Source organism: Thermobia domestica, chromosome 12 (genome assembly GCF_964235325.1).
Source record: "Thermobia domestica chromosome 12, izTheDome1.hap1.1, whole genome shotgun sequence".
Classification (NCBI taxonomy): Eukaryota; Metazoa; Arthropoda; class Insecta; order Zygentoma; family Lepismatidae; genus Thermobia; species Thermobia domestica.
Window position 1 is genome coordinate 37,220,473 of NC_137465.1, and position 18,313 is coordinate 37,238,785.

Below are 18,313 nucleotides of genomic sequence, written 5' to 3' on the forward strand. Positions count from 1 at the left end.
CATCACTTCTTTCTCTAAAAATTCAAGATACAGCGATCCGTCCATCAAAAACTGCTACTTACCTTGGTATTGTTTTTGACCACCATCTCACCTGGCTTCCTCATCTTAATTACATCAAAACCAAAGTATATAATCGTCTGAATTTCCTTAAACGTCTCACTGGCACTACCTGGGGCCCCACCTCAACCTTGGTTCTCAACACATATAAAGCATTTCTCCGCCCTGTCCTTACATACGGTTTCACCGCTTGGCTCTCAGCTCCTATCTCGTACTACTACAAACTTGCAACATTTGAACGTCATGCCTTCCGCATTGCCTACCGCATTTCTCTTCCCAGTCCGACTAGATACCTATATTCACTCATTACTTTCCCTACATTACTTTACCACCTCGAATCTCTTCGCCTCAAGTTCATCACTGTCCGATATATGCAGCAGCAACCACTTCTACTCGCCACTATGCACTACCTTACCAATTCATCTGCTCGCCCTCGATACTACCATCTCCCTCTAAATTTGCTGTTTACATTATACTGTTATACCTTACCACCAAACCATCCCGACCTAGAACTATTGCAGGATCATCGATTGCATGTCCATCTTCCTCATATTTTTCCCTCGCATCAAGCACAGTCATTACCCTCTGTACCTAACAGGGCCTCTCTCGTCTTCATTGGCCTAGCGTCGCCTCTAGGCAGAAGATAACCCGCATTTGTTCTGCTAACATTCCCTACGTGTTGTGGCGTCATCTGCACTCATTCCATCCCTCATGATCATCTTTGCAAATAAAATACTTTTAATCAATTAGTTCAGTAATCCATAATGTATGTATGGTATATATTTTCCTATGTCTTGTGTACCCTTTGCCTCACTGATGATTATGGTCGCAAAGACCATAATGACCTGACATCTGTAGTAATTGTTAAATAAAGAAAGTCTCACAGCTCAACGCCCGTCATTCCACATCCATCTAATTCCTATGCAACCCTTCCCTTAAAGAGGGTGTAGCCCTCTACAGGGTAGCTAGCCTGTGGGCTAGCATTAAAAAAAAGTTCTTTTTACAGTAATATTTATGTTACATGCGAACGAAATTATTAATGTAATTGGAAAGTTTGGATGGGAGAGAAGGCAAAGAAACGTATTTGATTGCATTAGACATTCCGGAAAAAGTAAATGATACGGCAATTGCAAAGCTTTTTACAAAATTCCTCACTATTCTGTGGGCAGAATGCGTTAAACATGATAGGATCCATATTTTTGTTTGCAGATGGAGTTATAGTCATGGGAAGTGCAGCAATAACCTTTCTATTCTATTCTCAAGAATTTTGCATATCAAGTGTGACACACGCACTACACACAATTGCAGAAGAAATACATTGTTATTTTCCCGACGTGGATATTCTCGTGTCAAATGTGAAAGAGGTATTTCTGAACGCTGCCTCATGAATGAATGCCTTTCGTGACAGCTCCTGAACTTTTACTCCCTCCACAATCCACCTGTAGAAGATGACGTACTTGGATTACACGTGTACTCCCAACAGTGTCACACGTACTATTAACTGTGACATAGGTATTCCTAACAGTGACACACATACTCCTAACGTGATACCTATAGCTACATCTACAAGCGACACATATACTCCTATTAGTGAAGCATCTACCCCTAACGGTGACAGATATACTCTTAACAGTGACATATATACTCCTTAAAGTAACACATGTACTCCTAAAAGTGACCCATATACTTCTAACAGTGACATTCACTCCTAACGGTGATAGGCGTACTACTTGTAAGCCGTATCTTTACAACTATTAGTGTTTGAAATCAACAATCAACAACTTGTAACCAGTAAATAATCGTTTTGTGTTGACTCGTAAGTGGAATTCAATTAACCAGTGAACTAAATTCTCTTCCCTACAATGTGTGGTATATTAACGAATGAAGTATTGTGTAAGTGCTAAAACGAATCACTTTGAACAGCCGTTGCATTCTGGACAGGAATTGAATCAACTTTTTTTTCAAAAGTAATCACTTTCTCATGTAGTTTACCAAGAGTCAGCGAGTAAGTTTAAATGCACATCCTCAGTTCACATATCTTGAAGTACTGAGTTCGTATAACGTATGACCAAAATTTCACTTGGATTACATGTTTTTGAGGCCGCTCACTCAGAATCTGGCATGTTTTTTTTTCCTATCACCCTAGAACTACTAGCAATTCACTAATTACGCTCGAACCTAATAGTACCTGTTTGCTCTGTAGTTTATCAAGCGCTCCCTAGAGAACAATAGTGCGTATGTAAGCAATTATGTAGCTGATGTATGTATAAGGAAAGAAAATTAGTTATAAATGTAGTCCATATAATTGACATTTATTTTTATTTACAAATTAAATTGTACAACGTGCATAGTAATGTCTCAGAAAATTTCTGGTATAAATTCTTTTGTAGGTCATAGATTAAATTGTTCAATTTTATATATGAACAAGTCAACTTGAGCTACATTAGGATTTCTTTTTCGGATTTGTTTATTTTGTGTTCCTGTGCTCCTGTGCTGTAGACAAGGAAGAAATGGAATGCCGTGGTTGTAAATATAGTTAGCAGTGGCGTATTTAAGGGGGTGGCTTCCGGGCTTAAGCCCCCCCCCCGAAATCTTACTTAATATATAAAGTAAATGAAATATCTTCCAGAATTTTCACAGGCAAAGCCCCTCCCGAAACAAAATCGTAAATACGCCACTGATAGTTAGAATGTGTTTTGTTATATTTGCGGTGAATTTGTTCATAAGAGTAAACGGCAATGCTCTTCAGAATTTATATAAAAAACATATTACTCTAATTTTCATATAAAACTTGGTGATCAATCAAAACCATAGGCTCCACATAAAGAATGCAGTTCTTTTGTTGAATCTTTGAGAAATTGGAATAAGAAAAGCAGGTGTCTATGCCGTTTGGAATTCCTATGGTTTATAACGACCGAAAAATCATACTGACGATTGTTACTTTTGCTGTTGTGAAACTATTGTCCTCAATGATAGAAGAAGAAGGTTATTTATCCAAATATTTAATCAGCTATTGGTGCTTGTGGGTCATAGTCCAGACATCCCTATCCCAAAACCTTCATCACTGCTAGAGTGTGTTAGTGATTCTAGTTCGCCAAGCCAGAAAAGTGACAATAGAAGATGACAACTTTGAACCGCCTAGTGGTTCATCTCAGCCTATACTTTTCCACAAAATGATCTTAATTATTAGGTTCCGAACTTAAATCTGTCGAAGGAGTGGGCAGAAGTTCTTAGTTCTAGGCTTCACAAGAGGAACTTTCTTATATCTGGAACGACATTTGCTCGGTACAGAGAAAGAAAGTTTTCCCCCTACTTTGTACAAGAATCTCTTGTATACTGTTGCGATGTGTTGGATTTGCTTAATAAGTTAAGTTTTCCTCTACTTTCCACTACCTGGAGACTGTTGACTCTGACAAAACAAGTTTAAAATGTATACTTTTACCCTGAAAATACGTACCCATTACCCACTCGATTTCAATGAAAGAAACGATGAAATTAATTCTAAAGAAAATTAAATAGCAAGAACATGCGTGGGAAGTGTGTGGTGATTTCAAGATTTTGGGCATTTTACTAGGACAGCAATCTGGATATACGTAAATGCCATGTTTCATTTGCAAGTGGAACAGTAGAGCTAGAAGTGAGCATTGGGTAAGAAGGGAATGACCATTATGGGTACTTTGGAATCCAGAATCTAAAAATATTGCACATGAACATTTAGTTCGTTAGGACAAAATATTACTTTCACATCTTGACATTAAGTTGGAACCCATTAAACAATTTGTGAAAGCACTTAACAAACAGTGACAATGTTTCAAGTTTATGTATAATACATTCCCATCCTTTTCCTAAGGAGAAGTGAAAGAAGACATATTTATTGGCCCACATAAACGAAAACCTATGGAAAACAAAGATTTTAAAGCAACAATGAATCCAGCTGAGAGAGATGCCTGGGTTGCATTCGAAAGTGTAACAGAATTTTCTCGGTAACTACAAAAGTCCTGTTTATAAGAACATTGTAGAAATTATGTTGTTGAAATTTCAAGAACTCGGGTGCGACATGAGTATTTATATACAAGTCTTGCATCGACATCTGAATTACATTCCAGAAAATCTTGATCAAGTAAGTGAGAAGCAAGATGAGAGATTTTAGTAGGATATAAGGGGTATGTAGCATAGATACCAGGGTAGGTGGAGTGTTAGCATGATGAAGGACTATTGCAGGAGCATATACAGATAAACGGCGAAAGAAAAGCATAAGAAACTTACCAAAGCTTACAGAAAAAAAGCGTTTGAAAAACAACTGAAAAGTATTTGTTTGTCTTATATATTCATCAGATGTAGGGTTGATATATATATATATATATATGAAAATGAAAATATTTTTCTAGGTGAATGTATGTATATTCATTCAGATTTGCATTTCAGTACAGAGATCTGTACAGTTCCTTTGTATTTCTGTTCATATAATATACGGTTACAAATTTTGGGGTATTGGGTTGGAAGTTAAAAGTCAATCTGCGTAAAAACCTAGGGTGATGAGAAAAACGGACTTCATTTTCGGAATCAGCAAGTCAAGAACTATTAAATTCACCTATCAAAACGAAAACAACTTTCAGATGGTTTTCATTTGCAGGCGTGTGAATTAACGATATAGAGTAAGGGGTTAATATATATAAACTATGCTGCTGAGAAGACCATGATATGTGATATTGGAGTTCTTTCAGGTCAGTTTCCGTATTCTAGTATTCGCGTTGATTATAGAGTTAAGAAGAACGAGTTTTAAAAGGCACGTATCGATTTTAGAGTTACTAGTAAGTTTCCATGCTCCTACAGTTCGTGTGTTCTCATTTTAATAGTTGTAGTGTAATACTTCTTTATTTTAATTTTATATAATAATAATATTATTTTTGTCAGATAATTTGTTTAACAGAATATTAGTAAGCAGCCTTTCCTTTCAAACGCTGTATGACAGTTTAGTCAGTGTTACATTATAAAAATATGTTGATATAGCTATCAATTAAGAATTTGTTCTTGCATCTGCATAAAGCGATTCAAAACGTGCAATATTGCATTTATAAAGTCAGAGAAGCACATCAAATTTCCAATAAAGTAACTGTCTGCATGAAAGGATATAGAAGCGCTACTATTATCAACCCAAAGTTCTAAATATTTATGATGATTGGGGAAAATCAGAATTGTCAATATAATAATAATAATATTAATAATAATAATAGTGGTACGGGATATCGAAATAATAAAAATACATTTTTTATTTTTTTAGAAATTTCGGATCTGAAAGTAACGCGTTACTTTCGAAGTAGGGTGAAAGTTACTTTTCTGGTGCAAATAACGCGTTACATTTTAAGGGAATGTAAAGTAACTTGTAGCGCGTTACATTTTTACAAGTAACTTACCCAAAACTGCAGGTTTGCAACCAGCCACAGAGATTTGGGGGGCATAAATATGTTAGGGGGCCAAGGCATTACAAATTCTGTTACAAATAGCTAAATTGTGTGTTTTTTAAGTAATAATAGCATTTTGTGTTAAGGTCTGGAGAGACCATGGAAAGTTTGAGAGGAAGCCCCCCCTAGCCCCCCTCGGATTGCGGGCCTGCAACACTGTATTCCCATTCCATGAATTCCTCTGTAAGCATTCACTCTTGTTAATTAACCGTCTCCTTAGACTACAGCGCATAACTGAGATATAAAACTGAAATATTTCATTTATACGAGAAAGTTCTAAGAAAAAGAAAAACTTTACTAACAGGGAACGTATATACAATGGAAAAAAATCTTGTCACAGATCATTTAAAGACAATCTTTATTGTATGATCGTTTCATTTCTTTCCCATCCACACTAATGATCTCTGCTTACTAGTATCCAAGTTGATCTTTATACAACCCGGATACAATGGCAATCTTAATATTGTACATATAATTACGTAATATAGATTTTTTTCTTCTTATTCCACACAATAAAAAATAATAATCTTTCTGTTTGCTCACTAAACTATAGTTGAAGAGAAATAAGTAGAATAATATAGTTCCACCAAGACTCTAATCTTTTATTATATTGTTCCTACATTATTTTTTCTTCTTCAATTGAATATTAAAACCAATCCTTAAAATATTAGAGAAAACAGGAATCATCTTTGCTGGTTTCTCTTAGCAACATTTATTGTTCTCGAGATGGGAATATACAAGAAAAATAAGAAAAATAAAAAGCAGAAAATGAGCCTTTTAAGAGTATTGAACGTTTTCGTTGTAGTCTGTGTAGCTGCAGTCGTGGCGACTGTGCTGCGGAGGACGACAAATGAGCATCGTTTTCCGCATCATTACCCCAGGGTCCTAGACTTTGTCAATAGAATTCCAGAGCGGGCCCTTAAGTTTGTTCATCAGTCAGCGCAGAGTTTTACCAGGCAATGGGGCTGCAATAACTGCTTAGAGTCTATCATCTAAATAACATTTTTCCTCCTTCTCTCTCTCTCTCTCTCTCTCTTTCTTCCGCTTTCTCTCTTATCTATCAATCTATATTTACTCTCTATTTGCTGCCGCTGATAAACTGATTTCTTCCTCATCGCAAAGACAAATTATTAACGAAACGCCTGTCATTCTCTTAATACAGCTAACGGAGGTAAAGCATAATGGATATTTATGTTAAAGGATACTGAAAAGAAGGAAGAAAATGTTATTTTAGTAATAAATAAATGCATAAGAGGATATTGAATATTTACGTTTTAACTTCGTAATTGGGAGGTTTCTTGTTCAAATTCTAAGGACACCTTCCTCACATGAAAGTTTTGCATAGTGTCTCAGTTTTAAGCTCAATAGACGAACAAGAAGTTTGTGGTATTAAACTTTGAAGTCCTTCCAAAAATCTTCTTCATTTCCCATTTCTAATGGTTTAAGTATAAAATGTCACCTCTATTGGGTTTGAAGAGTCCTTAAGTACTATAAACTCCAGAGTTTATACCAGGACATAAATATTGAACGGTTACTTGAAAAAACAGGAATATTTATTTAGAATGACGTATGGGAGCACTGTTGCTAAGTAGTAGAGTGATTATGTCTGGTGTAAGGGGATATCTGATTTGATTCCAGGATAGTTACGTTTGTGCTTGACACAGTGATGGTTTCAAGACTTGATAGAGGGAGAAACCCCTGCTGCAGTTGTGAAATTATCTCGCCGGGACATAATATTCACTATTTAGCTCAATGTCGGCTAAAAGCATTTTCCAGCTGATATTTTTACCTTTTCATATATTGAAAATCCCCTTACAGGAAATTTTCTGAAATCACCATTGGCATGATAAGTATGTGCTCACGGGTCTTCTTAGAACTATTCTTTGTATTCTCACATTTTCATTCCACCAATGATTACTTATTTTCATTAATTATACGTACCCTTTGACCTAAACATCATAATCGTATTACTTCAGTTAAATATTTCCAAGGCTTAAAATCACATAGAGTGTACGTTTATTCAGTGAAAACTATATGCTTTCTACCAGAAGAATATGATCCTCGAACACTCATTATTAATTCAATATCTATACATAGAAGCTATATTGTGGTCAGTGGTAACCATCGACAAGTTTTATTCTATTGGAACGATAACACTGGATACTTCCGTTACCATGTTGAAGTATTTCTAATGTTGTCTGTAAAGTACTCAAAACAGTTACTTATACCAAATCTCCCAGAATGCAAAAATAAATAAATAAACAATCGAACTAATATTGAATAAGATATTGAACAAAATTTATGAATAGGCTTGTGGAGATATATTCTTGTACATGATCAACAAAATATTCATTGATGTTTCCAGTAATTCTATTTGCTAATACAAATTAGTGATGTTCGTATTTTCGGTATATTTTGTTATATTATAATGAACACATTTATTGAATTATGAAGTATACCAGGTATTATGTATTTGAAACACACATACAGGAAACACCGTTTGTGATCTACCTTCCTTGGCTTGGAAGCCCACTGTTCCCAAATGGGAATAATTTACTTTTTATCAACTTTTGTCTGTGGGTTATTTGTTGTGGATTTAGTTCGTCTTTTACGATAAGGACTTTCTATCAGTCCATCTGCTACTACTAAAATCTTCAAAATATATTAAACGAGGTAAGAATCAATAAGTTTAGAAGGAATTTCAAAATTCTGAAATAAATAAATTGGGATTAAATGGGTTTAAAAAGACGAGTAGATAGAAATGTTTGAACAAGAATGACGAATATACAGTATTTTTTATATTGATTAAATGAAGGTGTGGAGCGTGTTTTGTTATCCTAATGATTGTGAATAAAATATATTACCAGCAATATGATTTTAAACTGTTACTAAATAATAATAACTATATTTCAGAGTAGAAAAATATTCAATAAATTGGAATAAGTATTATTATTATTATTATTATTATTATTATTATTATTATTATTATTATTATTATTATTATTATTATTATTATTATTATTATTATTATTATTATTATTATTGTTGTGGTTGTTGATGTTGATATACCCATTGTGTCATTGACGGAGGAAAGACTTTATCATTTTTTAAAGAAAATCTTTTTTTAGTTCCTTTGGTACATTTGGTTAAAATAATACGCATCTTACATCATGTTCGGACCACTGGTTAAACTATACTACTAAATGTTGTATATCATCTGTCGTAAAATGATACATTAAAATCAAACATAATATTAGGGCAGTGGATTCAAATTTCGTTTTCCTGGCACCTTCATTTGCAAATCCTGCGTACTTTACTCCTCTTCGTTCCATGACAAGAACAAGATGTCAGACACGAAGCGTCTCTGGAGTTAACTGATGCTAAATTGTAAATAGCCATTACAGGTTGTACTTTATTGATAACTTCACCGATCTTTTCTATCATCACATCTCGAAATTGTAAACTATAGTTTTGATACACAAACAAAACAGAGAAGATTGAATTTTTAAATATTGAGTTGACCTAGTTATTTTTAGTAGTTCTTCATTTGATATCTCTAAAGGTAATAATTAAAAAGTTATCAAGCGTTTGACGTATCTAAAGATAATAATTAAAAAGAAATAAAGCGTTTGATGTCTCTAAAGATAATTATTAAAAATAAAGCGTTTGATATCTCTACAGATCATAATTAAAAAGAATCAAGCGTTTAATGTTTCTAAAGATAATAATTAAAAAGAAGTAAAGCGTTTGATATCTCTAAAGATAATAATTAAAAATAAATAAAGTGTTTGATATATCTAAAGATAATAATTACAAAAGAAGTCAAGCGTTTGATATATCTAAAGATAATAATTAAAAAGAAATAAACCGTTTGATGTGTCTACAGATCATAATTAAAAAGAAGTAAAGCGTTTGATATCTCTAAAGATAATAATTAAAAATAAATAAAGTGTTTGATATATCTAAAGATAATAATTACAAAAGAAATCAAGCGTTTGATATATCTAAAGATAATATTTAAAAAGAAATAAACCGTTTGATGTGTCTACAGATCATAATTAAAAAGAAGTAAAGCGTTTGATATCTCTAAAGATAATAATTAAAAATAAATAAAGTGTTTGATATATCTAAAGATAATAATTACAAAAGAAATCAAGCGTTTGATATATCTAAAGATAAAAATTAAAAAGAAATAAACCGTTTGATGTGTCTACAGATCATAATTAAAAAGGAGTCAAGCGTTTGATATCTCTGAAGATAATAATTAAAAAGGAATCAAGAGTTTGATGTCTGTAAAGATAATAAAAAATGAACCAAGAGCAATTACAGTAGATATCATACGTAACCTACAGAACTAATTTGATCTTGGCCGATCTTGACATGCAGATGGACTTGATATGTATCCTGTGCAGATATTTGGAAAATCTAAAATTACAAATTCACATATTATAATGTAGAGCATTAAACCGCACATATATTAGTTTTTCTGTGTATGTAACCATTTAAACCACCTGTGTGAGCAATTTACTCAATGGTGTTGCAGGCAATTATGGTCCTGAGTCACATTACTATTACTACTTTTTTCCACATTAGAGTTCAATCTACTTTAACTGGAGTATATCTCTAATTATTTTATAATTCTTGAACAACGGTGATAATTATGTATCCCAGAAGACAAAAGAATCTCAACTATATGGGCTGTCAGGCTTACACGAACACAAAGCTACTAATAATAACTACCCAACTGAACGCACACAAACATTCGTAAATGCATATATCGTAAGATGTAAGTTATAATTCGATGATTAACTGAGATCTAAAACGAAATTAATAATCAAGCAGTAAATTCAAATACTAATAATGTTCCATCTAATACAATTTATATAAGAATCATTTCGACCTTTATGGCATACATCAAGTAAAATATCATATTTTTGGGTGATTACTCTTATAAATATCAATTTCGTTTGGTTCGTGTAAGACATATATCACTCTAACGACTTGAGTCAGTCTCTGCTATTCTCGAGCTTCTCATTCGTTAGAGGGGTCATTCTTTCTGTCCTTTGTATGCACTTAAGAACACTAATATATATATATATATATATATATATATATATGTGTGTGTGTGTGTGTGTGTGTGTGTGTGCGTGTGTGTGTGTGTGTGTATGTGAGACAGAGAGAGAGATAGAGAATAGTGAAAGAAAATTGTTAGTGTGTGTCCGTCCGGTGCACGGGTCGATATCCTATTAAGCGTCATGCCCCACGCTGGGCGCCATAAGAAGATGGTCCGCTAAGAACAGGCGACAAAGAAGAGCAGCATGATGAAGCAAGCAAGAACTCTTATTTCCCCTATCGTCTCTCTTTTATTATTCCCATTCTTTCTTTTCTTCTTCTTCTGTTCTTTTCCCAAAAGAAACCGAGTCTCTGTATATTGTGAGAAAGACTCAGTTGGTAAGGTTTCCTATTACCTTGTGCTAAACATTTTATTCTTATTTTTTATTCTTTTAACCCTTTTTCTTCCTGTAAAAGAATCCACCCCTAGTGCTCTACCATTGTTCTCTTACCTGAGAAATATAAGGTTTCAATGAGGGGAAAATAATAGAATGAAAGAAATAATGTATGTGTGTATAAAAGTTGCAGAAGAAGCAAAATTAAATAAAGGATTTATACTTTTCTTTCTCTCTCTAATGTAGACATTGCTTTAATTACAGAAAGACATGTAAAACGTACATGTAGATAATTCTTTCTAGTTTATAAAATTTTATTTCTTTTCTCAAGTAATACCTGTATTATAAAACAAGACTAATTTATTTAACATTTTAATTACATTAAACTGATGTAATTGTAAAGCAGAAACAAAATTCACTGCTTATAATGCTTGAAAAATTGTATTCTAATTACAGTAAAGTGATCACGCGTAGCGTGGTCGCTAATGCTCTAGTCTGTGGTGTGAGCGGTCACAGGTTCGATTCCCGTTCTATACACATCTATACATGTCCCTTTACAGACACAAGTGAAAGACGAGTTTATAAAAATCGGCAAAGGGTACCATAAAGAATTTTTTCGGTTCTTTTTTCAATACCTCGCACTGTTTGCAAGATTTGAGCCTATTTCCAGTTGAAGTTTCTAATTAATTTATGATTAGTGTTCTCTTTCTTCTTGCATGCAGTATGTAATAAGAATATACATTACACACACAATTAATTACAATGCCAGTGATATACGGTGTTCTACGGCAAAACACTCTAAACAATAAATATTTCTTTTCGTTTTACATTATCATTTGGCCATGAAACAAACGTCAGAGAGATAGACTAATAAAGTATACAAATATGTGGTGTTGGAATATATAACTCGTAGGATATCATCATTTACCATTTTTTTTAATTTGGCCATTTTTAATAATTTGGCCATTTGTAATAAAGAATGGCCATTTTTAAATATTCAATTGGAATTGAATAATATACACAAAATTTGAAATCGATAAATGAAAACGCCATCTTTGTAGAGATTAAGATTCCCGAGAACTCACTGTCGAAAGGATTGGCCAGAAATATATAAACTTTTTTGACCACAAACATATAAACCTAACATTTTAATATATAGATATCTTATTAGCAGTGTTTGTACTGTGCTCAAGAAAGCGGCATCATGATAGGCTTGATTAGGTATGTTTTAGTATCAATTTTACCTCAATATTTGGGGTGTTATTCAGCCTGTTGTTGTAGACGACGAATAACATATTTGAATGCTACAAAAATAATTTCCTTGAAAACTACGCATGAGAATTTATTCTTACATATGTCAATTTTTTCAACTTAGTGATATCAATTAGTTCACAAAAATTTCGATATTATTTTCAATTAAAGTTAATACTATTGTAGAACCATGTAGTTTTACTATAAAAAACACATAACGTTTATAGATTCTACGTTATGACATGTAGGCTATAAGTTGTTGATTCTGGTATAAACGGCATATAAACGTTTTAGTTTCTAGTATAAATGACAAACTTTGTAGGTTCTATTATAAATGACACATAAACGTTGTAGGTTCTAGTATAAATGACACATAAACGTTGTAGGTTCTAGTATAAATAACACATACAAATTGTAGACTTTAGTTGAAATGACGCATAAATGTTCTAGGTTCTAGTATAAATGACACATAAACGTTGTAGGCTCTAGTATAAATGGCACAGAAACGTTGTACGTTCTAGTATAAATGACACATAAACGTTGTAGGTTCTATTATAAGTGAAATATAAACGTTGTAGACTCTAGTATAAATGACACAGAAGTGTTCAGTCTTTACATTTTTTGTATACAGAAATTACTACATCTTTTCACGTTACTTCTGTATTACTGGAAATGAAATAAAATTCAATCTTAAAATATACTGTAATTTAAAACATATTATTGAATCTTTACACTGTATCACTTCAGTATCTATTATTCAATATAATTGGAACCATAATATTGAAATTTTACAACATAAATATAAAATATGTACATTATAATGTAACCTAAGTCAAAATAATAAATTTCACAACATATTCACAATATACTAACCTAAAAAGTAATAAAAAACTTTTCAACGTTGTATTATATTATATATATTTTAGACCGATATAATCTAAAACAATACAATCTAATTTCGTAACACAATGCTTGAGTATTTAACATACTATAATCTAAAATGTAATATTAACATAAATAATGTAATATCTAAAATTTAATATCTTAAACGTTCAGCATTTTCAATACCATCATCATCATAATAGTTATTCTGCCATTATTGACAGGTTACTTGTTACAAACTTAGAAGTTTACATTCACCACGATCTTCAGAAAACTTTATTCTCTTTACGTAGGAAATTTTGTGTTTTACTACCGTCCATAAACTGTTAACAATATATTATAATACATTGTGTTTTACTACTGTCCATAAACTGTTAACAATATACTATAATATAAACTCTTATATTAAAATTTTAAAATACAATTTATAGCATACACTATTACTGTATGTGGTGTGAATGATAATACAATATGTTCAAAAACTCCTGCAATTTAGTGGAATAACATTTCTCTTGGTTATTTCTTAATTGTACATGTTTTACATGTTCTACATTAAGTGCTGTAAATGGCTACCGTTCTGTTCTTCATACCAGTGGACGCGATGAACCATGTACTTGATAACCCTTTTCAATGTTATCTGTAATATGTTACAAATATAGATAGTTTCGAAAAGCGCCCTTGACGTTGAATACGATCCAACGATTGTCCTGACCGTTTACGAATGTCATAGCACACATGTTGTAAACGTTCCAGATTAGTTCTTATACTGATAGTATTACACTCTTTAGACTGTCATTCTTGTTGGTCGGTGTTAGCTTATGTCACTGTCAACTTTTTCATCTTCAGCATTGTACAAACCCATCGAACAATAGTGGTATAGTGTTTGCAATGGCATTTTCCCACAAAGTTTCAGAGAATCGTATTCGAATATGAAGTTGGTCGGTGTCCACAGGCTCATTTTATAATGCTGTGTCAACGGAACAAAATTGGGCAGACGAATAGTAAATGATGTGTTCATTCGCCATTCTGACCCAAATACATTTCGAACGTTTTCCTTAGGCTTACTTGCCAGAATTTCCCAATTTAAATTCATAAAGACATACCGCTCGAAGTTCTCGATAGTGCACCTTCATAGGATCCAGTTCAACACTGTACTTTCTTCAGACTATGAGGATACTCCAGTCTGTTTGGTGAACGTGTACTGAGTTTGTATCGTTTGACGCTTGACCTTAGTTCCTGTGTTATATTGTTGCAATGGGGTTTCTGCCAGATTAACAAATATTTTATTTGCACTAATCTTATCGTTATAAGGACAAATAAATACCCTTTCAAGTGGAATAGAAGAGAATTCGAGGGAAACATGAAATGTATTTTAGAAAAGTTTCTAAATTGTTTTTGGATTTGTTTGATTTCAGTTTAGCACCCCATTAAGCAGCAAGGCTATACGAAACGTGGACCTATATGCTAACATGGAATCCGAACATGAGCTTCCGTCAGGAATTGAACCCGGGTCTCCAACGCCAAAAGCACGTACGTTATCCACATAGCCTCGAAAGAACTCAAGTTTTTAAATAATCAGGATCCTAAATGACTTGAATTGTCACAGAACAGAGTTACTGATGGACTTTCGTAAATTGGACCACTTAGTGTTAAAAGGTCCTTTTTAGAGCCAAGAATATTTGTGGAGATTTAGACTTTCTAAAGAAGTATGAACCACGTTGTAATTGAGGCTAGTACCTCCTACAGGAGCTCATTCAAGGACCACAAACATAGAAATCATTTTCATCAGAAACCACTCCGCTGTGCTACTTATTTGGCTTTTTTTCAGCGGCGATGAATCTCTTGAATATATTATTCATACCATACCTACAACCATATCATATATAGAATACAGTATACATAACTACAAAATATATACCATTTATCATATACAGTCATAATGTAATAATCCGCGTCACGGTCAGGAGCAGTTCACGATAAATTAGGTAATATTATTGTAATATTCACCGCTTATGCCCTTGTGTAAGAAGTAGGAGACTGGTTATTAAAATGAAAATAAATATTTCAGTTTAATGCCCCACTATTATACCCTTTAGGCTAAGGGAGACGCATGATTAAGGCAAGTGACTTATGATGGAAGAATTGGTGGAATGAGAAAGCGGGAGAACTCGACTAGTGATCGAACCAGGTACCCCACGCACCAGCCGTAAACGCACTACCTTTGAGCCACAGTGCCCCATCTGATTAGTAAAGCTAGTAAATTATAATATATGATGTGCCTGAATGAAAAGAAAAGAGCGAATCGTAGAAACCTTGATAAATTCATAACATCACTTTGCCTACTATACACTTATTCGTATACAATGGGGGTTATTCCAGAAACATTGACTTTAAAAATAATCACTCTTACATCTGCATTGATTAATAATATCTTTACTTAAATTGCATTACAGCATGACGTTACTTTCTACGTTACGGTATTTCAACCAATTAGACCAACACTTAATTTTCCCTATTCTAACTACCATTACATAATAACCTAATCTGGAGTTTCAAGTACTAGATCCAACGTGCGACCGTGTTAGACGTATATGCATCACTGGCGACAAGAAAAACTAGGTTAATTCATGACAGTGCATACAAATCTGCTACTTAATACTCTTAATAGAGTATTTTTACATATAACTAGATTATGTATTAAATAAATGCACAAATTGTACTAGTAGACGAAAATTGATCAATTGATATTAGAGACAAGCTACATATTTTTAGAGCCTAAAAATGTGATTTTTTCCGATAAAATATGCATGAGAATTAGCCCTCAAGCATGTCATTTTACTGAAGCCAATGCCATCTGGAAAATACTGTTCAATTCAATTTCATGTATAAAATAATGTTGAACTCAATGTAATATATGAAATGATGTTGAACTCAATGTCATCTATAAAATGATGTTGAACTCAATGTAATATATAAAATGATGTTGAACTCAATGTCATCTATAAAATGATGTTGAACTCAATGTCATCTATAAAATTATGTTGAGCTCAATGTCATCTATAAAATGATGTTGAACTCAATGTCATCTATAAAATTATGTTGAGCTCAATGTCATCTATAAAATGATGTTGAACTCAATGTCATCTCTAAAATGATGCTGAACTCAATGTCATCTATAAAATGATGTTGAACTCAATGTCATCTATAAAATGATGTTGAACTCAATGTCATCTCTAAAATGATGCTGAACTCAATGTCATCTATAAAATGATGTTGAACTCAATGTCATCTCTAAAATGATGCTGAACTCAATGTCATCTATAAAATGATGTTGAACTCAATGTCATCTATAAAATGATGCTGAACTCAATGTCATCTATAAAATGATGCTGAACTCAATGTCATCTATAAAATGATGCTGAACTCAATGTCATCTATAAAATGATGCTGAACTCAATGTCATCTATAAAATGATGTTGAACTCAATGTCATCTATAAAATGATGTTGAACTCAATGTCATCTATAAAATGATGTTGAACTCAATGTCATCTCTAAAATGATGTTGAACTCAATGTCATCTACAAAATGATGTTGTGCTCAATGTCATCTATAAAATGATGTGCTCAGTGTCATCTATAAAATGATGTTGAACTCAATGTCATCTACAAAATGATGTTGTGCTCAATGTCATCTATAAAATGATGTTGAACTCAATGTCATCTATAAAATGATGTTGAACTCAATGTCGTTTATAAAATGATGTTGAACTCAATGTAATGTATAAAATGATGTTGAACTCAATGTCACATGTAAATGTTGATTCCCAGTACTTTTCATAGTATTATTTTTCACTCCACAATGTATTGAAATTCCTCCGCCCCCAGGAGAAATCTGAAATAACCATTGACCTTACAGAATCAATTTATAGGTTAATGAAGAGAGAGGTTTTCTTGACTTTCTCGGAAACTATACACATTGGAATTTCCACTCATTCACTCCATTTTATTCAGCTCAATGATTCTCATCAACTGGCATGTATCGCATTTTTGGACAAATTTCTTGTTAATTTTGCATAACTACAGATATATATAGACATAGTCCCTATTTTACTGGGTATTGTTAACATTGTTCTCACCTCAACCAGTGACGACAATGTTAAAAACACGTTCTTAAATCTGAGAAAGCGTTTCTTATCTGTGCACCGAGAATATCGTTCCTTAGAAACAAGAGTTTGAAACTTTCATGAACGAAAAATAAAGAAAAGTGAATGAAGTAGTATAAAACAAAACGAGAAAATATACTGTTACTTTCCTTATCAATGAGAAAGCTAAATCTTGTTTCTTGGAAAATATTGTCTCGGTGCACAGGAAAGAAACGGTTTCTCAAATTTAAGAAATTATTTTTTTTACACTGCAGTTAAAAAAGAAAGAACAAACGCCAGGTCAACGTACCACAAAGTTTGTCATAAAGACTTAATTTTGTATTAAATAATAAAGCGTATTGAATGGTTACATTAGATGGAATCGTAAGACCGTAACAGTACAAACACAAGGTCATGCAGAGCAAGATGTAACTATAACGATAGACATAAGGCCGAATTGCCCATGTACTGCACCAAAGCTAAATTGAATCACATTGAATCGTAGTAAATCCAGGGGTAAAATTGGTTCTACAAAGGTAGAAAACGGTAGGTAGCGGCATAACGTCAAGCCGTCTCCCTGCCTATCTTTGCCCATTGTAAAGTTTTAAGAACTCTGGGGCCTCCGTCGTACATATCTTTCGTAGGTGGGGGACGCTTTCCCCTCCCTTTTACCCCTGAGTAAATCAATTGATTTCTACCGCTGTATATGATCACCTTGTGTACACAGGCACGTAGCCAGGGAGTGGGTCTGGGGATACGGATTCCACCCTAATAAGAAACCAGAAATTAAAAATAAAATAAAGAAGGAACGAAAAGAAGCGAGAAAAAGAAGAATCAACGTTAAAAGTACAAACGACGATCGATAGACCGGTTCATTCAGATAGATTCTCAGGCTGAAATTAACAATCACCATTAATACAAGCCTGGCAACATATGTAGATTCCAGTTACACTTGTTAAAGAGATTTTCAATTTCGCGGCAACACTAGGATGTCTTCACTGCCGAAAGAGGTCTCGTTGCTATCTTTACGATCAAATGAAGATAAGAAAAGGAAGACAAGAAGAACCGAGTT